The 27,791-nt window shown below is 36.5% G+C and overlaps 1 protein-coding gene across 10 annotated transcripts in view; it reads left to right on the top strand.

Annotated features, from left to right (window-relative positions):
• Positions 1-27,791, top strand: part of NPAS3 (neuronal PAS domain protein 3) — a gene marked incomplete at its 5' end in the record, with an annotated part of 615,455 nt that overhangs the window by 15,883 nt on the left and 571,781 nt on the right. For 2 of the 10 annotated variants that reach the window (XM_080592655.1, XM_080592647.1), the window contains one exon: positions 4-23,809. The exons of 7 other annotated variants lie outside the window; for them this stretch is intronic. Of the gene's footprint in view, positions 1-3 lie in introns of those variants that run through there. One more of the 10 variants, XM_080592651.1, reaches the window with a different exon arrangement.

Below are 27,791 nucleotides of genomic sequence, written 5' to 3'. Positions count from 1 at the left end.
TTTTCTTTTCTTTTCTTCCTTTCATGTGCAACGAGAAAGTGGAATGCTTGGAAGATTAATATTTCATTTACATTTGTGTTTTCAGAAGTTATTGATATATAGGAGTGTGTGCAAGTATGTGTGTATGCATGTGTAATCATTGGAAAAGAGATCAGTTTATAGAGTTTCTTACTCATTTTGTCTGTTTTGCGATCTGTAGCACATTTATACAACAATTTTCATGGAAGATGAGAATGCAAAATAGAGAAAAATGTGAGGATCCAAAATTTTTTTAAAGACTAATTTTTGCCTAGGCTGTCCTACTTCATGGACAGATTCTTTGGAGAGAACTCATGGTGATAAACTGCAATAATTACATTTTCCGGTAATTACCATCCATGGTGAGATGAAGCTTAACAGAAGGTGGCTAACCTGGTTAACTGATCTGGGGATGGGTGAGGAAAAAGAGCTGCAGATCCATAGCAGTGGGGCCATCCTTCTACTTGCAGCACAGTTCCTGCTACAGGCAGGAGCTGTTTTGTAATGTTGTGTGGTACTCAGTTCCAGTTAGGATTCATACTACCTCAGTCTGTTTAGCTTCTGCTCAGAAGGCTGTATAAGGCAAATTTAGTTGCTATACAAAAAATCCCGATAAATGCAGTGATAAGAGTAAGGCTGCTTAGTAATGTACAGTGGTCCTATGCTGCTGAAGCAGAACCAAACAAAAATGTCAAGTACATAGAGTGAGCAGAGGTGTATGCAACTAAGAGGAGTGATTGCAGTATTGCTTCTGAGAATGTCTCCCATACAAGATATTGACTTCCAAATCATTGAGTGAATTCCACTTTCAATATTAAGCTTTGATCCTCTCAACCTGTCAACCAGATTTGAAAAAGTTGACCACGTTCCTGTTCTTTTTGCCCTGTGACTTCTCGACTAATGTCATCTTTCTGCTGCCTTTCAATGTTTTAATCACTTCAGTGCATCCTTTGGAGAATCTTTCTCATTCTCCACCCAGCTTCAAGTGGGAGTTCTGTAACGTGTTGTCTCTCAGCCGCCCCCATTCTTTTCCCTCATTCTGCTCTTCATCTTTGCATAATCTTATGTGGAAGCACAATTAAAGTATCATCTCTTTGCAGATGATTCACAGGCCTAAGGCATTTCTATCTCAGTGAAAGCATAGCCTCACTTCTCTGTCATCTCCTCCTTTATTTCCTAGCTTAGATTTTCATAGTCAAAACAGATCTCCTGAAGTTCTTTTTCGAAGCCCTCCATCTACTTTTTGAGATAACACGGCCATATTGTCTCATAGGACAAGCACATGATTTGGCAGTCTCACTGATGCACACCTCTCCCTCATAGCTTAGCAACAATTGAATAGGTAAATAGAATATTTATTTCAAATTGGTGGGGAAGAAATAGAAAAAGAAACAGAAATCATAAACACTGGTATAATTATGCCAATCTATAAATCCACAGGGTGTGCAGTCAATGTATTGTGTGTACTTTTGTTCAATTCAGAATTATTTCAAAAAAATACTGTAGTTCAAGGTAAGGCCATTAAGACTGATAAGATATGTGGAAGGAGTTTTGTCAGAAGAGAAGTCAAATAAACTAGGATACACCATCTTGGAAAAAAGATAAATGAGGTAAGTGGTCTATAATATCATGCAAGGCCTGAAGAAGGCAATCAGGGAACAATCATTAATTAACTCTAATATAATAAGAACAAGGAAACATCCTGTAAAGTTCTCAGGAAACAGTTAAAACATATAAGAGAAGTTGCTCCCTCTCTCTCTTCTTTTTTTTCCGTTTTCTCCCATAATGTACATTAAATGGCAGAATTCCTTGCCTAAGGATGCTTTAGAGATCAAAATGTAAACAGGTTTAAAAATGGATTGGGCGTTACTCTGTTATTTCTTTGAGTGGCTATTAACATGACGGTGTTGAGGCAACTCTACTTCAGGAAGTTCTTCCACAGCTGATGGCTGGATGCCGATGTGGGATATCAGGGAAAGGAACACTCTGTCGGTGCTGTATATTTTTACTGGCCTGGTATAACTGTTCTGGTTTGTTCTTAAGGTTCCTTGAATTCAGACAACATCCGTGCCTGGCAGGGTTTTTCTGCCTGACATCCCTGCTGTATGTGTTTTCTTGCCTACTCTTCAGTTAAATGCTCATCCTTACTACCAATGAGGATTATTCTTTTTACAGCCCTATCTGTCTGGAGTCCTTTTACAGAGTTCACTTTCAGAGTGACAGACTGTCACTCTAACCATGTCTCTGTATATCTCCACTGGCTCTGGTGGCTGCATCAAATATTAGCAACTTGCCATAAATATCAAGACCTTCCTTCTTCACCCAGCTCTATCTTAGTTACTGTTTCTATTTGTTGACCTTATCCTTCAAGTTACAAGACCAGCCCTGCTTACTACATTTGCAAATACATGTTTTCGTGCCACCCCTTATGCTTGGTCCAGGACTCCTTTATAACTAAACTTTTTTATTTAGTTCATTAGTTCATCTCTCCTCCCAAGATGTTCTTTACCTGAGATGCCTACAAAAGTATGGGAGCATCAAGCTATTTGTAACAAGATATCATTGCTTGTGCTGCTAGCTGTCCTTGCCTTATTGGTTCTAAATAGTTTCCTGTCCCTTATCTTATCTGATACTTGCACTGTAAGATATCTAGTGCTAGGGACAGGGTTTTGTTCTTTGTCACTTGGTTACCTATTGGTTACCTTGGTTATCTGTGTTAATACTACAGTTACTGCTGTTAATCTGAATATTTTTGTTAATGATAATAAAAAAAAACATATATTACAAATCTTTACTTTTCTGTGTGCTTGGTTGACCTGGGATTCTGAGCGCCTGTAAGCAAAAATGATGTCTTAAGTGTGTTGAAATGTGAAAAGCTTTTCTGAATTTCAGAGGAGACAGGACAAATCAATACCTAGAAATCTACTAAATGTTACTGAACACAGAAATTCATCTATTTGAGGAAATGCCTGCACTGAAAATGATTGGAGAATGGGAGAATGTGGGATCTTGGACAGAATATCAGTTTTGTTTTTTTTTTTTTAAATATTGTTCCTTGCAGCTGGGATATGGGAAATATGATTCTGACACAGTAAACTTGTTCTTATGTTGTTGTGTAGGATGTTTCTGGAAGCTCTGGTGAGTCTTTTTGGTGTTCCTCTTACTTAGGAAATCATTGAAGAAAAAGGCATCAGCTAAGTAGTTTTGGCTAGTATTATTTGTGGCATATTTCATAAATGGATATGAGATGTGTCAGAACGTAATGACAGTGCTCCTTCGTGTATTTTTCTCTCATGTTGATATGACTAAGCAAATTTTGTCAAAGGTCTATAATATCAGTTCTCATAGAATTACTTTATTTATGCCAGTTTTAGAAATAGAACTGATCAATTATTTTCCTAAACATGTAAGCTTGCATGCTAGCAGAACATGACTGACTAAACCCGTAGTGGTGGGATGTGGATCACTGAATTAGCCCTTACAAGTGAAAGAAGGCTGAGTGGAGCTGGGCAAGGGCAATGTGCCTGTAAAGCTGACGGAATAATGCAGTATCAGTTTAATAAAATGAAATCCCTTGTAACTTTTTCCAAACAGTAGTTTTGATTTTAAAAATTACTGCCTCCATGCACAGAATATCTAAAAGAGCCTCATCAGAGAGTGTTGGTCTGGAGAACTGGCTCAGGCAGGGTCAGGTAGAGCAGGTTGTCCAGGACTGTGTCTGGCCAGGTTTTGAATATCTCCAAGGAAATGGATTCAACAGTGTCCCTGACCAACTTGTAGTGTCTGACCATCTCATGGCAAAAAAGATTTTCTTAATATTTAAAAGTATCTTCCTGTCTTTGCCTTATCTCTCTACACCTTTGGCTCCATTTTCTTTGTGATGTCACATTAGATAGCTGTGGACAGAAATGAGATCTCTTCTTCACCCACTGTTGTTAAGGCTGAATAAGCCCACTTCTCTCAGCCTCTCCTGGTGCATTATGTACTGCAGTCCTCTTAAGTATCTTGGTGGTTTTCTGCAGTAGCTCACTCCAGTATGCCCCTGTATTTCTTGTAGTAGAGAGCCCCAAACTGGACACAGTACTCCCAGTGCAGTCTCACAAGTGCTGGAAAGAGAGGAAAAAATATAATTCCACCTGCTGTGTACGGTCTAGTTAACATAGATCCGTAGCCAGTTGGCCTTTTGTGCCGCGAGGGTACTACCCACTGATGAGGTCCACTACAGACTGGAGATCTGTTGTTTCTTATGGAGTAGACTACCTCTAAAACTGTTTCCTATTGGTCACTCAGTAGGAAACACCAATTTTATGGATTTTAGTAGAATATACTCAATTTGAATGTGAGATTTGTGACAAAAATGTTAAGGGTGGGCCAGTAGCAGCAGTGATTTTTGATGGCAGAATTAACCTTGATTAAAAGATATAGTACAGCAGATGCTCAATCTTCAGCTGTGATCAGGTTTGTTATTTTTGATACTGAATATCATGATTCAGGGATTGTATGTTGAGTACAAGTGATAGAAATTCACCTGCAATGAAACAGTGGAAGTGAACATCTACGGCAGAAAGATTGAATCTGATTCTTTTAAAATGCTGGGAAACATCATATGTATGAAGATTATGGCTGTGGCACAGTCCACATTATAATGAGCCTATTCTGGAAGGGAGAAATCCATGGAAGTTACTAATCAGGATCCTTGTTTTATGCCCAACATTAAACAAAGCTGTTTTGGGAACTGCAGAATTCTGTTTATTCCTCTTATACTTTACATTGTGGACAGGTAATGGTAGCATGCTACAGACATTCAGTAGCATTGCAGGTTCAGACTGAAATAAGTTTCTGCATTTTTAAAAACTGTTCATAAACCATGCCTTGAGCATCAACAGGTCTCCTGCCATTTCAGATTTTTTTTTATAGTTAGTACATGTATATCCATAGGCATTCTGTAAAACAAACAAACAAACCAAACCAAAACAAACAAACAAAAAACCCAAGAAAGTCAGTTCTATATTGTAGGTGATAGGTCATTTGACATCAGTTAGATTTTTTCAGAGGCCCACTAGGTATTCATAAAGGAGAAGCTGAAAATGGACAATTAATAACAGGAAGAAATGTTTTACTTCCATTAGAAATGTACGTAAGAGAAAACTGCAAATAACTTCAAAAAATTCATGAAAGTTGCAGCTTGTGGCATTTGGGTTAGCTATGTCTGATGCGTCTCCAAGAGATATGGGATGCTTCAAGAATGGAAAAAATAGGATTAAATATTAAAATTTCCCTTCATGGTGAAGGAATGTTTTACATAACATTGGCAGTGTAGAAATGCACAAAATAAAGTGGAGTGGATGAATAATTTTTAACAACTGCTTCCGGACATTTAAAAAGAGATCCTGCACTTCAAAGCCTGATTTTTCAACCAGTGTTGCAGCTCATGTTGATGCCTGTTATTGACCTGGAAACAGTATTATGACAAGAAAAGAAATCCGTGTTCTGTGGGAGCAGCAAGCTGCTGAAGAAATGCTTGCTGCTCAAATGGGCATCAGAGTCTCAAACATTTTATAAGGTTGGCATTTTGTTCTTCAAATGGATCATAAAGGATTACACTGGCTGCAGAACATGAAAGACCACTACGCATATAATAAGGTGGTGATCTGCATTCATGATTTTAGTGTTTGGAATAAAACATGTCATAACACAAGCTTGCATGCTTGCGCTTGTTTCTGTCCTTACAGTTGAAGCACTGTGCTTGTGTGTGGGAGGTCTGAAAAGAAAGAAAGAAAAGTTCCCAGGTCAAGCTGACCTTTGTGAATAAGGAAGTGTCTTCATGAAGAAGAGGTAAAGTTTACTAAGGGATTGGGCTTCATTTGTGGAGAAGAGGATCCCAAAGGGAATCTTTGAGGGGAAGAGTTACCTTCTAAGTGGAAGAATTATGGAGTTTTACACAGTTTTGTAGAGCTGTCCAACATTTTCTAGAAGGACCAGATCACAGGTACTGAAAATTTATTCCTCTAACCTGATGACTGGGTTGAGTAGAAGAAAAGGAAGGTCTTTCAATTTGCAGAAGAGAAGAAAGGCAGGTTAGTCAGTGGGGCAGTTTTTTGTCTGGAAACCTTTTTAGCATCCAGCTGGAATTATTCAGGACTGTGTATGGTGTGGACAATTCTCACTTCTCCTCCTGATCCCATAAGCAAAATACATCCATTGTGTCATGACAGAGTCATATATGGCTGAAACATTGTGTGCATATTTCTTTATGTGACAAGACTGGACACGTTAAGTGACTAGTGTGGGGATCTACTTAGTGTCGTCCCTGTTCTTACGGAATCCTAGACATGGACAAAGACAAGGCTGTATGCCTGTTGAATGATTTGATGAACTTGATTGCTGTCCAGATATTGTCTACTCTAAGCTCTCTCGTTAATGAAGGTGAAGACAGGAGGCAAGACAGGATTTTCCATATTTTATCACAAAAGTATTCATTTGTAAAGAAATGGAAACCTGTATTCGTAAAGTACTGCCAGTTTATCCATCAAGACAGTTGGACAGAAGAAAGTGTAAGTGGCTGACCAGAGGTTACACTAGGGAGCAGTGGCAGAACAGAGCGTAAATGGGAGACCAAGCCTTGAATGTTCAATGGTGTCCGGCATTTGGTGGTTTATAGATGATACTTTTCATTTTGGAAAGTAAAATGTACTATAATCAAAAGCTGTAATAAACACCTGTAAAAAGAAAAGAAAATTGGTATGATTTCATGCTTTTTATGAGTTCATGCTTTTCATGACTTTTAAATTGGCAGGAGAATCCTGAACTCTCTTACAGGTTTCCGTTGTAGACCCAACTCCCTGTTTGCAAGTAGAAGTATATTGTGCAGTGCAACATGCAATATAATACTATTTTGAATTCATTTGCAAAATTTTTGAAATTATTTCACAATAGAGTGAACTAAAATGAAATGTAGTTTCACCTGTTTAGACACCTGGTGTGAACAGATTCTCTTTTCCTCCCTCCCTCCCTCCTTCCCTCCTTCCTTCCTTCCTTCCTTCCTTCCTATTGATTACTTTAGTCACGTATTAGTGATGGTGAAGATTTATTCTTTGTTCTTGTTCAACTTGGAAAGATTGGACAGAGGAGGTACGCTTAATTTAATAATAATAATAAGTAATAATAATAAAATCTTTGCATATACTGTGAGTTGTTGATCTTTGCACTTCCTATTGGAAACTATGAGATGGTAGCTGCATACAATGGCACAGGGCTTGTTAAACTGAAGCCTTTAATAATAGAATAAGTGTTTTTTAAATCTTGGTCTATATTTAGAGAATACTGAAATTTCTTTATAGTATTTAAAATACATGGAAGCTATCAAATTGCAGGAAACTTTTTCTGTGGAAACAATAGATTCATCATTACAATGGAACTGCAGTAACCACTTCATAAAGCACTAAACAGATATTTAAAAAGTGCCTTGTAATAATACCAGAGATATACCTCTCTTAATGAGATTGTTTTAAGATCAAATATTGACAGATACATTTTAACAGTATTTCAAATTATGTCAAACTTGAAATTTATTGCCCCTGGAGAGCTCTTAAAAACTTTTTTTTTTTCTAACAAACTTTTTTTTTTTTTTTTAGTATAAAGCACTGGATTCTGGAAGATGAGATTTGAGTATTTAATCAAGAGAAAATCTCAACTATGCATAGGGCCAGCAGCTTTAAACCCACAGAATTGTGAATACTTAGTGTTGAGTTTTTACCTTTTTGGTGTGATTTGGCAGAAAAAATGATTTTTTTTCTGTACATTTCTCAACATCATTTTTTTTCAAATAGTGTCATAATCAAATTATTTGATGATAGCTTCATGGCTTCTTTGCTGACACATGTAATGTAAGGTGTTCATTGATTTAATTTATTTGAGTTCTTGTTGAACTATAGATCATTTTTTGTCCATAGAGACAGCAAAACACTTATTAATCAGGAAAATGTAATACTGAAATAACATGTAGTTAACTTTTGGTAAACTAATATCACTTGTATAGAACTGAACTAGAAAAGTAATAATAAACCATCTGAAACAGTTCAAAAGATAAATTTATCACTCTTGATCAAAGTGAATCTGTAAAAGATAGTTCACTGGCTGCCTCTTTAGAAGGTAAAGTTGATTAAATTTATGAAGCAGATTAAGTTCTACTTTTAATAAAATATGGCTATAAAATATGTAAACCAATCCTGTCAATTGTCTTCTATTTAGAGGGAAGGTTTTCATTTCTCAAAAAGCTTGCAATTCAGATACATGTTTTCATACATCCAGATTTTGTGGTTAAGACTACATAAGTTACGGTGGGTAAATAAGTATATATATTACATATACTAAAGATTCGTATATTAATAAGTGTAAGAGATCCAGCTACTAACAATGGCAAAGAGAAGTAGTATTAAGTCCATCATAAATAATTCCCTTCCCAGGAAGCACAAAGCTTCTCTTAGAAGCTGTTACTCCATGCCTGCAGAAGAGGTACATGGTGGAATGTGCAGTAATGGATCTATCAGCATTTACACTACTTTTTCTTATTAAAAGGGTGTTCATCACTGTTGTAGTGATGAATATACTACTGTTTGCTGTAAAATAATTTGCCAGATGTGTATTATATCACTAAGTTAATGTGAATCAGCCCTAAATGATTTTTTAGAGAGTTTAGCTGTGCAGCAGAAATATGCTAAAGCTTTTAAGAGCTTTAAATGGAAAATTCTAGTCTAAAGATTAAAAGAAGAAACTTCAGGTTGTCTGTTGATGGGCAGCATTTTCTCATGCAGTAATAAATAGATTGCTGCAGTTACGTCAGTTAATTTATCTGAACTGATTAAAAGGGTGGAAATAATTAAATAGATTAAATAACAACAAAAAAAGGTTAATATTATAATGATTATCCTGGAAATTGAAATTAATTCCTGGAATATTTTCATTTCTTAGCAGTAATAGTACCTAAAAATCTAATGGAGGTTCTAATGTAAATGAGGTCAAATATTCATAGTGTCAGAGAAGGAGTTTATATATATTCACAAAAATAATTGGAGTAGCATTAGGGAAGGCCTGCTTGTCAGACATACTGAGAAATCGTACAAACCAAAGAGTTTGAGGGAAAATCTGTGTGACTCTTTAATCTTGCACATAGATCAAAATCCAAGCCTATCCAGAGTGATTTGATTTGATCCATTGATATTAAAATCTTCAAGGGAGCAGCAGTATCTAGTGTTCTTCCATTTAAAGTGGATGCAACAGTAACAACAATGTCAAAATGATTGAAATTTGCATTTTCCAGGCTTTAGTATTGCACTGGCAGTATCAGAGTGGATTAGTCACGAGCTCTCTTCTCTCTGATAGAAAGTACTCAGAAAAAAAAGGTGTAAACTGTGAGTCATTTTTAGCCATTAGTTATATCCAAACAATTCCACTGGTGCTAATGAAGTTGCAGAGCGTAATTGAAAATAGAAATCGGTCCTCTACCATTGAACCTTAATATATATTCTAAAAATGTTTTCTAGGAAAAATAAATTAGTTCTACCAATAATTTAAGAAAAGGATGGGGGTTGCTTAGCTTTAGGTTACAGTCTTGATGGGGTGAACACTTTTTGCCTCAAAGTTTGGTGATTATTTGATTAATACACTGGTGTTGATTTTCAGTTTATCAGCGAGATGCCCCCAAGAAGAAATGAAATTGAAAAAAATAGATTAATTGCTGCTTATAATTAAACACATAGAAATTAAAAAAGAATAGTATTGATATTTTATTTTATTTTAATGCTGGACTCCTGGGAGACAAGATTAATTGAAAGAAGAAAGAGAAGCAAGCCCTTAAGGCTGGATAATGTATTGCTTTCAATTTCACTTGCTAGTATAAACAAAGCAAATGCTAAAGTTGCCCAAGAAATTGAAACTTGGGCCTGTTTAAGTGAAAATCTTCAGTAAGTCCTAGTAAATGATATAAAATTACTAGGTTAAGAGAAATGCTGCTTTAAAGTAAGCCAATAAACAATGCAATTGAGCAATTTTTGCTATTGAGCAATTATTTAAAGTTGCAGGGTAATATTTTCAAAACAGCCAAAGTCATTCAGGACCTTAAGTCTCATTTTCAGATATGATTTATGTACAAAAACTTTAATCTCATTGAAAAGCACGAGGATATGTAGGTACTTAAGGGCCTGCTTTGAAAAATGAAACTTTGGTTTCCAAATCAATACTATTTTTAATTGTTGTCCACTAGCAATAAAATGTCACTTGCTTTGTGTTTTTCTTAGAGGAAAATGATGATAACGCAGGACCTCATGCAGTTTTAATTAGAAGTCTGCTTGAGTTCTTTATGTTTGCTAGAAAGGAATACTTTTGAAAGAAGCAGGTGAATTCTTTACAGATGTGAAAACCTGATCCCATTTAAGTAAATAGCAGAGTGTGTCAAGATTTCACATGTTTACATTTAAAGCCTAATAACAGCATATGCAATATTCAGGTGCTGCTGGTTGAATTTTAAAGCTAGGTTTGTATTATCAGGTGTTTTTAGGTTTAATAACAGTCAGCATGCACTGCTGCTCTGCTAAGTGTGCTGATGCTGCAAAAATAGTCGTACATATTCTGTTCCTGTTCTATAAAGTGTGGCCTAGACTTTCAAATTCTTACCTTTCTACTTCCAAGTTAATTTCTAAGTACAGGGATACTATTCAATTAAAGACTTTCAGTATCAATCATATATTTAATGAATATATGCCACTCAGTGGCACCATATGGTATGCCAGAACATGAAGCTATCCAAAGAGCAAAGCATTCATTTAATATTGATTTAAATTTTAAATAAGCAAAACTAAACAAAATATGAAATTAGTACAGTGCTCAGAGGCTTCTACATAACATAGAAAAAGAAGACCCAGGGTGTAACTGAGTTAAATGCTTTCTGTAATTTAAGGAATTCTTATACTTGTATTTATCTTGTAATGGGGATCTGTTTTATTCTCACCATTTTAGTTCAAAGGCAAGCAGGCAACGATAGCTTAATTTTAGAATATTTACGTGAACATCAAGCCTTTTCTTTCTATTAGTTTAGGAACATCGTGCAAGTTTGTTTTTGCTGCTTGCGTGGCTAGGGAAGTTATAACTGCCTCCCCAGGAAGCTGGCCATCCTCTGAGCCAATTGAGACGTTCTATTCTGCCAGCTCCTAGGGTCAGAGAATCACTCTGCTGGCAGGAGCACCTGGCATTTGTCGTGGACATTCCCCTGTTGTGTTCAGGCCATGTTCACTCTAAATACTTCATATTAATGTGTACCAAAAATGGAGAAAGAATCCCTGACAAGCAGTGTAGTATTAAAAGACCTGTGTGAAAGCTACATGAAATATTAGTGAAGATGTCGCTTTTCTTCTGCCATGACAGAAGTACAGTAATTCCATATTTGTACATTCCAGTTGAATTTTACTTTGCAATGTACCTTTGAGCATCATTACTGACCAGTTCAGGCCAGCTTCAAAGCTCACAGAAGTGATTTTAGGTCATACTCTTAGTCTAACTTTCTTAAAAACTCTCCTTCAGAAGTAGCTTTGATGTGCTTAATAGTATTAACTAGGCTTAAAGAGTAATAAAATCAATACATTTTCCTTTGATTTTTTTGATCAATTAGGGTAGTCAACACAATTACTAGATAGAATCTGCAAAATGAATGATACTTCACAGAAATCAAGTGTAATTTCTGAAGTTTGGGATAGCAAGATACTTTTCACATCATACATACCAGAAAAACTGTAAAAAAAGTGGACTAACAGGTAGGCTAGCAGGTATAGTTTATAGGAATTTCCAGAAAACCACAATCCATCCAAGACTGCATGTTGTACATTTTCTTCAGGTGGCAAGTGAGCTTTGATAGATTTTGAAAAAAAAATAACTCCCATTGACTAAAGCTTTTTCATATTTTTAATGCTGTATTTTTCATGAAGAAAGATAATTAAATTATTTTAATCCTTAAGTATCCAGTTGATCACTAGTTATTTATGTTTGGCCTGTCCCATAGTACCAGCATTGATTTATGTGAATTTCTTAAAGGGTGTCCAGCATCCTTCACAGGTTTAGGTACCTCCTTCAGTGCTCTATTGGGCTCACAGGCCTCTGTCAGTAGGTTTTTCTCTATTTCTGCACAACACAAAGGAACACATTGCCATGGGCACTATGCACACAGACAGGGAAGATTTTCATTACGAATCTCTTAACAGTGAGGTTACATGAAGCATTATTGCTCTGCTATTACCCTCTCTGTCCCTTCATAATTTCTTTTGATTTACACAAAGATACAAGAATTCCCCAAACACTGTTGTATTCATCAAGGATCACTTTTATATTTTAATCTCCTTGGTGTGAAAGCTTGTGCTTATTTTTGTATTGACTTTAGTAGATAGAGCCAGCTGATTAGTTAGTGTTAAGTACTGTTGCTCCATTGGCTCCATTGGAGTGTTGTCAGTTTACATGAGCTGAGTATGTGAAATGCAGCTAGGAAATGCAATCAAAAATCACTCCAAATTCCTTCTGCTTTTTCAATTATTTTCCCTCCATATTTAAATGTATTTTTCTGTATAAGGTTTTATGCCTTAGATGCAAAAAATTTCAGTTAATGTAGGTACAAGAGCCAAAATTTTATATAATGTCTTGATATTAGTCAACAAAATTAGTCTGTGCCAGTATGAAGCTCAGGTCCTCTTAGAAGATGGTCACTCATATTTAGGACATCTGATTTTTTTTATTTTTTTTTTCATCACTTGGGACTTATCACAGGTGAAGTCAGTAAGAGACTGTTGTTTGATTTCAATGTCACGCTGCCATTTCTGTAATTCCAAACTATAGGTAGATACTAGAAGGCAGTTAAATGTATGCACATAAAAGTATGTGAGCCTTAGAAAACACTGGATTTCTATTGCTGACATCTGATAAACGTTTGGGACATAGGAAGATATAGAAAGAATTGTACCAATGCACAGTATGCCTTGAACTTTTACCCATTGTTATTTTATACCCATCCTTATTTTTCTTTTCTTTGTTATTTTATTGTAAACCTGTGTGGTGCTCTTTGAAAAGCCAATTTTCTACCTATATGGCTTTTGGCTAAGAGCAGAGTTTTCACAAAATTCTCCTTACATTAGGTCTGTTGGCCAAAGTAACAACTACATATCTTGAGTAGGCATATTTCATTGTTAACATGGGTTATCAAAAATGTTATGGTTTGATAATAGTGTAAAGTTTGGTAGTTCCAAAAGGCTCTGGGGTGTTGAGGTTTATTTTTGAGCAATATTGATTGCTATTTACTGAAATTGTGTTGCAGAAAATCCATTGACTCCCTTCCTTCTCTTGATATGTAGACTTTATATATATATTTGAACCATAAAGGGAATGATATTCTGATTTGATTCAAGTATTTTCATAATGTGAACTTCACTCGTATTAGCTGGAACATGTTAATCAGTATTTTTGATCTCTCTGCTTTTGAAGAGTAAGACAGTTTTGCTGAAACTTTTTCTGAAAGACCGTGGTCCTATCTACAGTGGTCTACAGGGGATCTTAGATATATTCTCCCTTTTTCCCGAGAAAAAATACCAGCATTTCCTGGGGGGGGAGAGGAGTAGCAAGGGCCAGACAGAATTTCATGAGGGAGTATGCTATACTTTCAAAACCTCAGTGATGCCACCATGTGCTGCCTTTGGTGTTCCTTTCTCAGCGCACTTTTGCAATGTGGTAGCCTGTGGGTTGGCCAAGAGTAGCTATAGTTAGACAAAAAAAGTGGTAACTGAGAAACTGATTGCTTATTTTCTTTTTTTTATGATGAAGCTGAAAAAATATGAAAAATGAGTTCTACAAAAGGATCACTTAGAAAATGATAGACTGCAAGTGTTTTAATTAAAAGAGAGGCACAATCTGTCGTATAAAAATAAATGAAAATGAAGAGACATAGAGGCAAATGCTAAATTGAAAGGTATATCTGCGTAACGTATATATGAATATTTTTACAAAGTATGTTCAGCTGAGATTAAAAATGTACAAGTTAGCCAAATGTGAGAAAGCTGTGGTCAAATAGAAGTTTTGAAATGGGAAAGGCTGCAGTTATTCAAAAATAACAAAGGTTAAATTAGATGATAAGTGAAAACCCTGTTAATCATAGAATTAATAAGGTTGTCCTCATCGTAGTTAGATTTTGGGGAGGAAATGGGATATTACATTAGTTTATTTTGCTTCCTTTGTCTTCCCACATTGTAAGCCTTTGACCAGGGCTGCCCAGAGGCTGTGCCCTGGGCACACCAAAGCCTAGATCTTGATTAGCCTGTGGGTAATACTGGATTATAAATGATTGCTGAAATAATAATGCAAAAGGAAAACAAGCTGATGAATGACTGGCTCTAAACTGAGGCATAATTCAGATAGAATGAGTTTTTCATTTCAGAGCTACAAGGAGTTGACTGGTTTGGCAGAAATTTTGCTAGGAAGTGGTTTTGGTTTACGGCTATGGGAGTTGCTAGGAATTGGAACTGGGCATTCCTTGAAATGCAAATTTTTGCCAGGGGTTTTTGAGCTGGGCCAGGAGGCTTAGGTACTCATTGGCATTTCCCACCCTTTTTTGTGGAACTATGTAATTAAGGGCCCATCAGTCTGGAGTGGCTGATCGGGGAAACAGAGAGCTCTTTCTTAAGTGGAAATATGCTTTCTCTGACTCAGATCTACCCTCTGGATTCTGAGTTGTCTGGAGTGTCAAGTTTAGTTAATTGTATATTCCTGGTGAGTAAGAAAACTGGAAAAACTCTTCCTTTTGGTTTGTTGTTTCGTATTTTATGAGGCTTGGATGGTTTTGTCTTGGACTCCAAGAAAACTGTTGTAAAAGCTGAATCTGTAGCTTGAAAAATGTGAGTTATTATTGACTGGCAGGATTGGGTTCAGCATAAACAATTGGTCTGAAGGGAAGATCTGACTCACAGAAATGAAATTTCCAGGTTTAAAAAAAAAAAAAAAGTGTGTGGATTTGATTGAGCCTTACCTCACTTAAAAAAAATAATGAAGAGCTGCATGTTAAATTTTCTACAATGTCATGAATTATAATACTGAATCCAGTGCCATTAAACTGTAGTGTTTTTTTTTTTGTTGTTTTGTTTTTTGTTTCTTGTCAGCTACAACAATTTCAGCAGAGCACAATCCGTGTGAAAGTATGAATAAAATTCAGGGAGTAGCATCAAGGACTTCTGAGCTCAGGAAACTGAGTTTGGCAGTGCTAATTTGTATTAAAGTTGTTGTTGCATGACAGCAGGAAAAAGATTTAATGCTTGCCACCTGAATCAAGCCATGGAACATTGGTTTCTATAACTGCCATGAATTTGAATCAAGGCCAATATCTCTAAATTTGAAATAAACTGATACTCTGTCTTGAAAGAAGATACAGGCCACTTATGTTGCAGAAGGTATTTAGAAAATGTATTTCAATTTAATTTTTAGTAGTATATATCTTTGAAAGTTTTAGGCACTTTAGTACCAGCCTCTTTGGCCTTTTCTATATTCCAACAAATATGCAGCCTTTCAGTCATTTATTTATCAACTTCCAGTCTTGAACTAGTACTGATTTGCACAAAACCACAGATGCTGGTTTTAGTCCTACTATCACCGCACAGACATTTGCCTTAATCTGAAAGTCATCTTTCTCTTGTATATAACTGCATTAATGGGGGAAATCAGATTTCAAGCCAAGTGGTCACACTATGAAGTTTTAAAGGCGTCAGATACACAGCTTTGTACCATAAGCCTAGTGGAGCAATGTTGCCTTTACAATATCATAGTGTGTTGGTACCTTTCTTTCTAAAGGATCCCCAAATGCTTTGCAACAGACAGGCCAAGTTTAGGATTTGCCTGCTTCTCTTCAGAAAACAGGCAAGAGTTATAAGAAATTATTTCCTGTATCCGGACTGGCTTTGAATCTCCACACATTTAAGCATTGAGATTATTTATCATTGAACAAGAATAGTTTGAATATTTACATAGTATCTGGGGATAGAACTTAAGTGAAACATAACCTTTAACTGCTAAATGTAATTTCAATTTTGAATGTCCTTCCATGGCTGAGTGAGAAGTTTCAGGACTGGAGGTGTGAGGACTGAACCCAGTGAAACTTGAACCCAGCTGCTTTTCTGTCCACACATGCCCTCTTACGAACAGTTTCTGTTTTTCACTGGGTACAGAAGGTCCAGATAAGTGATCCATTACATGGGAATAACTTAATCCACCATTGTAATTCAGCCATCTAGATTGAAATGTAGCAGATGTTTCATAGCATGTAGGAGCAATACACAAAAGTCGTGCGATGGAAGGGGAAAAAGATATGGTATGCATCCGAAAGTGCCTGGGAAACTTGGAGAGGTAGAAGGCAGCTATTCTGCTAAAATTATTTGATGTCTTTGTTGTCATATAACGTACTTTCTGGGGTTGTCTTTCATGTCCCTGATGGAGCCCTGAGGATATACTCCATTTCAACCCTGTTTTTAACCTCTCGCTATGCTCAAAGACACAGCCTCCTTCGTGAGGAGGATGGGATTCTCTTCAGAGCCTATCAGTGCTGCTCCCTAATCGGCTGGAGTGTTGCCTGCACGATAACAAGAGGTACTAGTCTCACCCCAGGTTGTGCCAGCTTGGGAAGCTATAGCGAGGCTGGAAATGTAACCCAGATCTGTGGCATGGTAATACAGAACATTACCTTTAGGCTAGCAGGCCTAGCTACAGTCCACAGTTGAAATTTAAAATGATTTTTAAAAATGCATTCAATTTGAAATGCCCCAAGGTTCCTATCATTTTGTGAGGCAGCATCTCTTTCAAAATATTATGAGCAACATTGAATTTTTGCTTATGGTGGATATGTTATAAGAATGAAGAATGATAAACTGTAGGGGTGACTAGCTGTGGAAGAATATAAAGGAAAACTTGCACTGTCAAGAATTATTGCTGTCATTTAAGTGGCTACACAGCATTAGGGCTGGGCACCACTGTTATTATTGAGCTTATGCCAGAGACTTCATGAAACAAAAACATATAGTTCATAATTTATGCATTTTTTTAAGTGTGTGGGAGGTAAACTTCCTTTGTGACATTGTCTTTCTGCTGAGCATGAAGGCTGTTCGGCAATGTTTTTTGTAGTTATACATCTATATTTGTTTAACAGACTTTCTTTACTTTATGTGCTTGCTCTCTTTAGTGTGTAGTGCTAGTGCATTCTGAGTTGTAACACTTGGAATTGTATATAGTATATCTTATCAAAACATATAAGCACACAACATTATCACTTAACTTTCATGGTGCTGTGTACCCCCTCCTAGCAAAAAACGTCCATGTTATAAAACATAGTTAAATTTTGAGGTGAAATAAGCATGTTAAGAAGGGCTGAATAAACTACAAGACACATCAGTCTTTTTTTTTTTTTTTTCCCTCCACAGCAACTCCAAATCAATGGTTAAGATGCATGCAGAAACACTACTCTGTTTAGCCTTCATCTGTTCAGCAATTCTGCCTGCAGCTGATAATCTTGCATTATTTTCACATTTAAAACCACTGCTTTTGGAATGCTTTTCTGAAGTATTTTAACATACTTTCCCCTAAAAACGTTCCCGCTTTGTTCTCTTTCATACTTCAGTCCTCTTTAATAAGCACAGTGTTTGTGGTGGACAACAGGCTAATACTGTACATGCAATGGATGCTGTTCTTACTTTTTTAAAGCAAAGAGTTCTCTCCAAAAATCTATTATCATAAATCAGCTGATTGTCTTTCCTGAGATAATTTAATTTGTTTTGTTGAGTCAGAGGGAAGAAGGAGTAAGTAAAAGGGCACTTTTCACAGCTGCCAGTGCCACAAGCTCAACCTGGAATTTGAAAGTCAAGCTATGTTCTTTCTGTTTCATGGATCACCAACAATGAGGACTCCACAGCTGGAACTTTACTACCCATTCTGCTGATGCATAAGCCAGAACATGATCCAGTGTGCTCTGCCATAGCTGTGCTGACTCTGTGAAAGAACAGTAAAAGTAGCAAAACATTTCGTCCCATTAAAACAGTTATGATTGCTCTCAGAGAATATACTAAGATAGCACCATTTTAAAAGAAATCTATTAATGTTTTTCCTTTCAAGCAGTGGTAACAGTTGCATCCCTTCCTGTCATCAGTGCATTTAGGGGAAGTGATTTAAAGTAATAGATATACTTCGCAATACTGTTAAAAATCTGCTGGGAACATTTCTCTCCTTTCCACAGCACAAGTCTTGGATCCCGGCTCCAAATTACATGTGGAAAGCCAAGGGTGTCCCAAGTCCTACCTTCTGGCAGCGCCTGCTCCAGAGGTATTTGTACAGAAAAGATAATGGAAACCAGGCTTCTCCAGTTTCACTTTCTGTGGAAAAAATAACCGTTCAGAGTGACTGTTCAGTCTCCCAGTTTCTATCTCTCTCTGTGTTTCTATCCACTGATATTGCTTATAGCTTCTTCACAATAAATGTCTGTTTAAGCTGCGGATTTTTAATATTTTGCCAAACTAAGAGAGGTACCCAAACAATCAAAAAACAAAACCAAGAAAACAATCAAGCAAACAAACAATGAAAAAAAAGAAAACAACCAACCAACCAAAAAACCACCTCCCAGGCAAACCTAACTTTTTTTTTTTTTTTTGAGAACTATGTGGCATTTACCTACTTAAAATATGGTATGTTTTAGGCAGAATGCGTTGCAGGCATTGCACTAATTAGTAGGTACGCGGAAAAAAAGAAAGCACAAATGCTTGTTATAGAAGGTAAGCAGACATCCTAGTGTTCTTTGTATTATTTTATTATGTTCATACACACACACACAAACTTTTCACTCAGTCTTAACTGTGCTACTGTGACTAACATCTCAGTCCAAGAGTAACATCCAATAACATGCCCAACATGAAAATCTCTGTAAATCTGTATTTACATAATACAGAACATTGTGTATTGGTACTTGCAATTGAGATAGCAGTTGGAATTTTGCAGTTCAGGTAGACTACATACATGTATCTGGGCACATTTATTATATAATTCTGTACTGATAACATTTGACTCTCTCTGGTCCAATGCTATATTTTTTAGGCCTGGATTTAACATTCTGAGTACTTAGCCATGTTTAAAACAAATAGCATTTTTAAAATTACTTTCTAAGCATCTTATTATTCTCTTGCAAATATGGCAGTCCTCCTTTTTACCTATCCCAGAGTGAAATTCTTCTGATGCTCAAAATGGCAAGAACAAGTCTTTGGCATATTAGAGTTCTTCTGTACCCAAAGATCCCATGTTCTAAAGCTCAACATCTTGAGGCTCTGCATGGCTACACTCAAAATGTTTAATACCACTGGGAATGAAGAAGTTATATTTAGAGATTTTTTTTTAACTATTTTTTACAGGTAGAATTATCCAAAATAGATTTCCAATAACATGTTTTGAAACTTTCCAATGTTTTCAAATTAATTTTTGTCAAGCCTAACATAATTTTGTGTAGAAAAATATGGGAGTTAGGTAGAATGCTCTAGTGTTCTAGTATGTAATGATATAAAAGTTTTGTTAATTATAATTTCATCAATTATCTTGGAATAACTCCCAAGCGTTGCTTCTCATAAGAGGAGTTCCTGTTCCTGAATCATGCTGATGATTCTTTTAAGTAATTTTACCTTGTTATGCTTTCCCTTTATATCCACACCTGTGAGACAGCTTAGGTAGTAAAGGTAGGTTCACATTCCGCATAAAGTACTATTTCATGCAATGAGAATTCAGCGTATTTGCAGAAACTTAAGCTGTTTCCAGTACATGTCCTAGGAAGTATTTATTCTGTTGAGAAATTTTCAAGTTTTTTTTTTCCTTCTGTTATTGATTTTTTCCCTTCCTGTGTTTAATTGGGAGTGATGATACCTAATAACCATACCATAGCATAATACAACACTCCGTAACAGTGTTCTAGCCTTGCTGAGGCTGTAGTGTGGAAATGCAGGTCTTTGGGGTAGATTTCATTTTTGTATAGTGCAGAAGTGCATGAGGGGTGCATTTGTTTTACACCTTGGCCAAATAGTGGACTTCTCTGTGATATAACCTATTAAGTTGGAGAAGCTTTTCTGTGTGGCTGCCCTGTGGTGCTGAAAGTTATGAATGCCGTACTGTTTAAGAGCAGAAAGGTTTGCCTGGAAGAGAGCGGTGTGCCTGGGCCCCCTGCTATTGAGAAGATGCCAGTCAGAAATGAAAATGTCTTTCATGAAACTATAGCGAACTTCTCTGTGATACAGTACGATAATGCAAGGAATTTTTAGTCAAAACCTGTAAAAATAAGTATACTACGTTGGAAGTGCTAAAGAGGTACTTGCTTATAAGGGACTATTTTAAGAGGTCATTGCCAAAAATATGTTCAGTTCTGACACAGTTTTAGAAGTGACAGGATTGAGGGGTTTAAGCCATTCCTCCCCCCTGCCCCCTTTGAGATCTCCAGTTTCTTTTGCCTTTTGGTTACAACTACAAAAGATGTCTTCTGAGAAAAATGCTTTCTGCATGACATCAGAATAAAGGAATGTTCCACACTATTCAGCATGCTTAAAAGTATTGGTTCACTGAAATAACATTACATTTAAAATGAACGCTGAAGAGAAGGCCAGTTAAGGGAGAAAACAGAGCAGATCATGTTTTTGCAAACTTTTATCTTTAAGAAACATTGATTTATTGGACTTTGTAAAAATATTTTCTTTCAAATAACAGAATTATACTGTGTGGAGCAGCACAGTAAAATAAAGAGAACTGCTGTTTTCTTGTGTGATAGAACACATGTAGCCACAGGTAAGGCCTGAAACATTTGGAGTCAGAACATAAAATTACATACATACAGCAGAGTTAAGGCGTTATTATAGATAGGAAAAAGCTGTAAGAAATGCATTTTTTTTTAAACTATCTTAGGACTTTTTCATTGTCAATTGTTACTTTTTATTTTTTCTGACTTCAATTTATTTTCTCTTTAGTATTAATAACAAAAGCTAAGTATTCACACAATTCATGCATTTATAAATGTGTTTATTTCTCTTGAGCAATAACAAATGCATTATTGTTTGGACATTAGCCTTTACATTATTCTTTGGCATATTATGATTTTTGTTGGCTCTTGGAATAGGCAAAGAAAGAATTGGAAGTAAGCTATCTTCAAAACAAACAAAGTATACATAATAAATGGTAGTGATACAAATAATTGGTTTGAATTAAGGATTGTAGCAGTTTTAAATGTAGGGAACTCATTGTCCAGATTCTGAAAATGTTAGTTTAATTACTGCTTGCAGGCTTAATGGATACTTACTTATTACACATCAGTGGATCTCTTTCCTAGTGGGGGAGAAAAGGAGGCTTAAGGTGCATTTCAGTTCATAGGTGAGAAGAAAAACTTCAGTTTACATAATCAGATAGTAAATACTTACATATCAAACCACTGCTGCTTGTCTGTGAGAAGCTACTTGGATTTGTAGGGCGGAATAGAGGTCCACACCCAAGCCATGACAGTGTGTGATGGCAGGAATTTCAGAAATATGAATTTTAGCCATATCCTTCACTAGGGGCCAGGGGACCGGGAGAGCTGCCAGTCCCCTTTGTCAGTGAAATGACTTCCTTGCAGTGTAGCTGTGTTACATGGATACTGGCTGAGTACTGTAGTTGTCAACTAGGCTTTAATATTGGTTATGTGAGTCCCTTTAAATTTAGATTTCTACTTAATAAACTGAAGCCATGCTGGAGTCTGTAATCTAAACAAAAAAAATGAGCAAGCTGCACCTTTCTCACTCTGCACATTCAGAGCAGGGGCCTGTGTGAGCTGGGGGAGAGGTGAACCCAGGTGTAAAACAACCTGAGTAACAGCAGAGCTGCTGCAAGGGAGGGAAGCAGGGAATTATGGATTTTTTCAGAAATGCAAGTTTCTGTGTACGTTTGCCTAGTTCTGCAGAGTAAACATCTGTAGGAAGAGCATGTGAGTTTTTATAAAGCTTGTGGAAGAAGGGAGGAACAGAAGAAAAAGAATTACATGATAAGGATTGCTATAGTATTGCCAACTCTCATCTAATTATGAGTTAATGAGACGATGTCTTACTTGAAATCCCCAGACATCATGTGCTTATACACTCGTTTTAGCCTTTCTTTCACAAGACTGGGAATCTTAAAGGTTCAGAACCAGGAAGACATACACCTTGAAATTTCATGTTATTATTACTAATTTCATTATTGTTATTATGCACCTCATAAGATTTTTATTGCTGCAGTTGTCAGCCCTTCTACACTGGATACCTATTCAATGAATCCACACAATGTGTCACAGCAAGTGAGACACCACCCATTTTTGCATGGTGCAGCATGAGGAGCATCACAATACATGAGAAGCAGAACAGAGGAAGGGGACATACTATCCTCTGTGAGGACTCTGTGCAGCAAGTCACATCTGCACAACAGAATAGTTTGGATAGAAGAGTTCTGCTGTCTGCTTTCTTTTACAATCATATGTGTGAATAATGACTTTGCATTTGTTATGGGGTTATTTGTGAGAATACCTAGAATTTACTTGAGATAAAAAAAGAAAAAAATTACTAATAAAAATTCAATTTATATTGTTACTTTCAACTTTTCATTTTGGAAATACATACTAAAGTAGTGAGGATAGCAGCATCAGGCAGACAGCAGGTGGGCCAAGCAGCAGGAGGGAAATGATACTTGCTACACCTGCTCTGCGCACTTAAAAAATTTTAAAAAATGTGGGGGTGGAGAGAAAATTTGGTAGTTCTACATGACACCTGCTTTTCTTCTGCTATTTAATTTCTATGTTATCTTAGGTCATCTTAAAATACTTGGTAGGGAGATCTGGAGATTTCAGACTGCTTCATGCAGAATCTTTGCAAATCTGATCATTTTCATTTTCGTTTAGTTTCTTTTGGTGAAAGCCTAGTTTTAGAAAGTTAAAAAATAAATACTTTATTTCATATATTGAAACAAATATAATTTTAGTGTATTTATATATTTGTATATTTATCATCATGCTATCTGCAATGTAGTTTCATGCTAACAAATTAACCCCTCTTTTTATTTTCCTGATAGAGATAGTCCACTATTATTTCCATTTTACAGAAGGACAAAAATTAAGTCCAGAAAGAGGCCAGCATCAATTCATGGCTTAACTGCAAACATAATTTATAGGTTATAGCTCAATTGCATGGAGGAGGGGACCAGTGTTAAAAGTGGTGTTAGTTTCCTTTTCTCTCTTGCTTCCCTCTCCACTGGTTCGGTGACCCTGCACTTCACTGAAGAATTTGCTGTCTGGTCTAATTTCAGTTAAATTGGAAACAGCCGCAAAGGTCAGAAAGTGCATCAAATATCTTAGTGGCAAAGGAAGCAGCTAAGACTGGCTCTACTTTTCTGGTGTAACTAGCATCAGAGTGGACAGCAGCATATGAGCTGTAGGTTGGGTCTGTGGTCCGGTAGGATCAACTGTTAACTAGTCAAGGCAGGATTAGCCAAATAAGTCATTATTGAGGGCTATCATATATTGAGCAGGTGTTGCAAAGTAGCCAGATTATATTAGTGGGTTTGAGCCAAAGTTGCTGGCTTTTAGAGCTGACTGTGAGCAGCTGGAGAGTCTTTAGATAGGTCCTTGGCCTGAAAAATGTGTTCAGGTTTAAAGTGTCTGGTATTTCTGGGTTCTGCTCTTCGGTCTGTAGTGACTCATTCCAAATCACTTTAGGTAAGTCACTATTGTTTTTTGTTGTTGTTTATCTTCTTCTGCTTGCCTTTTTTTCTTGGTGGAATCATGCCCTATTGTCCAATGCAGGCTCTGCAAACATTAAATGAGTAGTAACTGTGTTGTGCTTTGACCACATAAGTTGTCATAGAATATGTTAGTACTTTTTGTCTTATTACACTGTAAATTCTTTCTTAAAGTCTCCACTTTAGAATATAGTGCATACAGGAACTTTGAATTTGACTTTAGCACTAAGATGTAAGGAGTATTATTTACTAGTTTATCAACTAGGAAGCAATGAGAATTTGCTGTCCAGTTTGTTTCCTGGTGACTGGTTATTGAGGAAAGAAGTTGGGTGGTACTCAATAAAACCTACTTGAAAGTTACACAGTTTGTGCTACTTGATTAAAGAAGTGCTCCTTACCAAGAGGAATTTTGTAACATGAGGCCCTAATTCTGTAAATAAATGCTTTGAGATGTAGTCTATGATTATAGTATGAGAAATCAAGGGGCTATCAAAAAAAAAGTTTCATACAAGTAAGCACTATGGCTAGTGGTAAGAGCTGTAGGATTGGGTCATATCTGGTAAGAATAATTTATTTGCAATGCTCACTGAAAACTTTTCATTGCCCAATAATGATTAAGGATTTCACTATGTTGCAATTACAACTAGGTTCCTGGATAAATGTAAAGATTTCAAGTCCTTATAATTGTTCATGGCTCTTCAGAAGCAGTATGGATGCTGTGTTTCTGTTCTATGCTCTTTTCATTTTGAAAGAGGTGATAAATGGCTGAAGAACTCACCATAACCAAAGGTAGTGAACAGACTGCATTGTCTGGGAGTTGTATCACTTCTTCCTTAGGAAGATCAGCTATTCCTTATTAGGGCAGTACAGAAGCCTTTAGTTGAGCAATAAACTAAAATTGGCTTGAAATGAGAATTATAGATGGCTTTATTGAGTAGATAAGCTAGTTGCTGTATTATTCTTCAAATGGGAGCTCCCACAGTTTATCTTCCAAGTGTGGAGTACACTTTACATGATCACTCAATCACTGTGTGCGTATAGGTGGAAGAGCCTGCTCTGCCTGTGAAAATGTGGGTCTCATCTACCTGAGAGAAGTGTTTGTTAAATGCAATGCATAAATAACTTCATTTTCTGAGTAAGATTCCCTTATCTCCCAAGTGTACTGTATGTTTAGCTAAGCTATCACTATCAGCTAGGTTATTTGATAAGTCAGTACAAATATTTGAAAGAAGCTGAGTGATGTATCCATAGAAAGAAACCTTTAAAAAAAAAGAGCCCTTAAAGGAATATTTTGTAGGTGTTTTTCAAGAGATGTTTCATATTAGGTGGCAAAGCTATCATCAATACGCTCATTCTTTCAAGGGTAATAAAGGAAGACATTATCTAGTGTGAAATTAGAACAAGTAATTCATGTTGTTTTAAAGTCTGCTCCTTTTACCAGTTATAAATAACTGTAAAAATGAGGTTGTGTTGTAAAATAGGAGAAGCTGGGGGAGGAATTTATTTTTCTTTGGGTGGGGGGCGGGGGTGGAATGTAATTGAGTAGGTATAAAACTTTTGTTGTAGAATATACAGTGGTGTAGCTAGAAGAGACAGATTACTGCAGAGAGGCTTTTAGGTTGTTTGTCTCTTTTGCACTTCAGCAAGAGGAAATGTCTCTTTCCCTCTAGTATGGATTCTCTTTTGCAAGCTGACAATCATTATGTTCAGGTGTGAAGAAAGTTGCTTAAAAATCTGCTTAACTTCAGCTATTCATCGCCTGTGAAGTTCTAATCACTGAGCTGCCTGATGATGAAGTCCTATTTCTTTGTGGGTCAGGTGGAGTGCTGGTAATCAGAATGAAAGCTTCTATAACCTGGTCTACTTACGAAGACATCCTTCTCATGAATTAGAGAAACAGGGAACACTGGCTCAAAACTGGAAGCACTTTAAGAGAGGGGCTTCACTCAAGTCTGTACTTATGTGCTTCTGCTTATAGGTGCAGGTGTTATAACTTCTGAAAATAACATTGTCATAAGATTCTGCTCCCAAATATCAGTTTGAATGTCTAGCTAATTAACCAATCTTTCCTTCAAAACTTGCCTCAAAAGTGTATGCACATATACCTTTAATCTCCATTTTTATCCTAGCTATATTGTCTTTATAATTTAAGTGATCTTTATACGCTTTTGAAATACATCTATATATTTTTGTTGGCATTTTTAAGTTCAGTTTAAGCACTGCAAAACGGATTTAATATTTTTAGCATTGTTTTTAGTCTTTTTTTTAAGAACACAATATTATGAATTTCTTTAGAAAAATGAAATTCTCATTTCCAGTCCTAAAGTTGTAAATAACCAGTCTGCAGACCACTGATCACTGTAGAGCCACAAAGCTGAGGTATGTGTTTATGTGGTTCTGTTGTTGGTATTGCAGCACATCATCTTTGTAAATTCATCTGATCACTGGAAATCCTTGTGTGGTGTAGGTGCAGGGACTGATAATAAAGCTTTTTGTATTTTTATAACAAAGGCATCTGAGGAAAGATGGAGAAAGTAATTGCTTCTCTTTGGGTTGTCATCAAAATACATGATTCTAGTTGAAAGAGTCTGGTGTGCTAACACTATCTGTGCTGTGCACTGAGGACTAAATGCTTTCTATATCACACAATAGTAATGGCAAGTAATTGAGGAGCTCTGCAGGATACAGAGAAAGTTTTAATTTGTGTGTGCTAAAGACTGATGAAGAGACACATCATTTCTTGCTTTCCTTTGATGCTGTGACCATGCCTGGCTTTATTTGCCAGCACCATAGGCTTTCTGCTTGCTGTAGGTCCATAAAGTTACCCTTCTGGAAAGAAGGTTGCTCTTGCTTATTTCTGCAGCCTACCCTTCCTGCTAGCTTTCTGCTCCGTTTGTCTTTTGTCAATGCTGACAAAAGCTGTTGCAGATACTGGGCTGAACTGGCATGTTTTGTGCCATATACCTCAGGCTGGTAAATCTTATACCTTTTAGCATTTGGGGTGGGGGTGTTGTGCTGGGGGAGAGGAAAGGAAGCACTGTTACTCTATAATAACTTCTGTAATACTGATTTTTATAGTATGTTATAGAAGCAATCTCACGCAAATATAGGGGTCATATTTGTAGCCTTCAACCAACAAAATATTAAATGTGCTTTAACTCTAATCCAGAGAATAATTCCATTGACTTCAATGTGATGCCCACCTACTTAAAAGAAAAAAATGTTTAAGTGCTTTTCCAGGGTGAAGTCTTTATTAGTAACTTGTATGTTATGTATGGTTATTGTTTGGATACACAGGATACTCATGCAGTGAATTATTCCTTTATGTTTGATGGGATTGAACAGTATTTTTGTATCTGTCTGCTCTATTCATTTGTGACACGTCAATGACATTCATCTTTTCTATCTGGCATTTTTAATGTGCCCATCACCAGAATATCTGCCTGTCTCTTCTGTAAAATAAATGCCTCTCAAGAAGAGACAGGAATGGGAATGTATGTGTAATTACTTTAAAATATATATTACCGAAGCATAGTAGCCTTCCCTCCCCCACTCTAATATTATATTTTTCCTAGTGACAAAATCTGCAGTAGAAAGCACCAAGCAACAAGTTTATCAATTTGAACAGGCCAACTGCACAACTAAATGTATGTGAAACTTAACAAATCTCTTGGGGAAGCTGACTGTAAGAATTTCCTAGTCTGTGTTGAGTTACTGAGGTGCGACATGGTGGATTGAACTTAATGCCTTAGGCAAGCACAGTCAAATAGAGAGAGTTTAAGATTTTGCTGTGTCCATGAAGGGATCTGCTGGTAGTAGTCTAAATTAAGCTTTCAGGAAAAAAATATAATGCTATCATGAGGTCTTTCCCTTGAATATTTTGGCAGGTTATTCTAGTTTAAAAGAAATCCAAACAGATTTCCTCTGTGTAAGCCTCGTAGCAGTTGCAAAAAAGATTG

The sequence above is a fragment of the Anser brachyrhynchus genome, assembly GCF_964034855.1.
Source record: "Anser brachyrhynchus genome assembly, chromosome: 5".
NCBI classification, from domain to species: domain Eukaryota; kingdom Metazoa; phylum Chordata; class Aves; order Anseriformes; family Anatidae; genus Anser; species Anser brachyrhynchus.
This window is presented reverse-complemented; position numbering and strand designations above follow the sequence as displayed.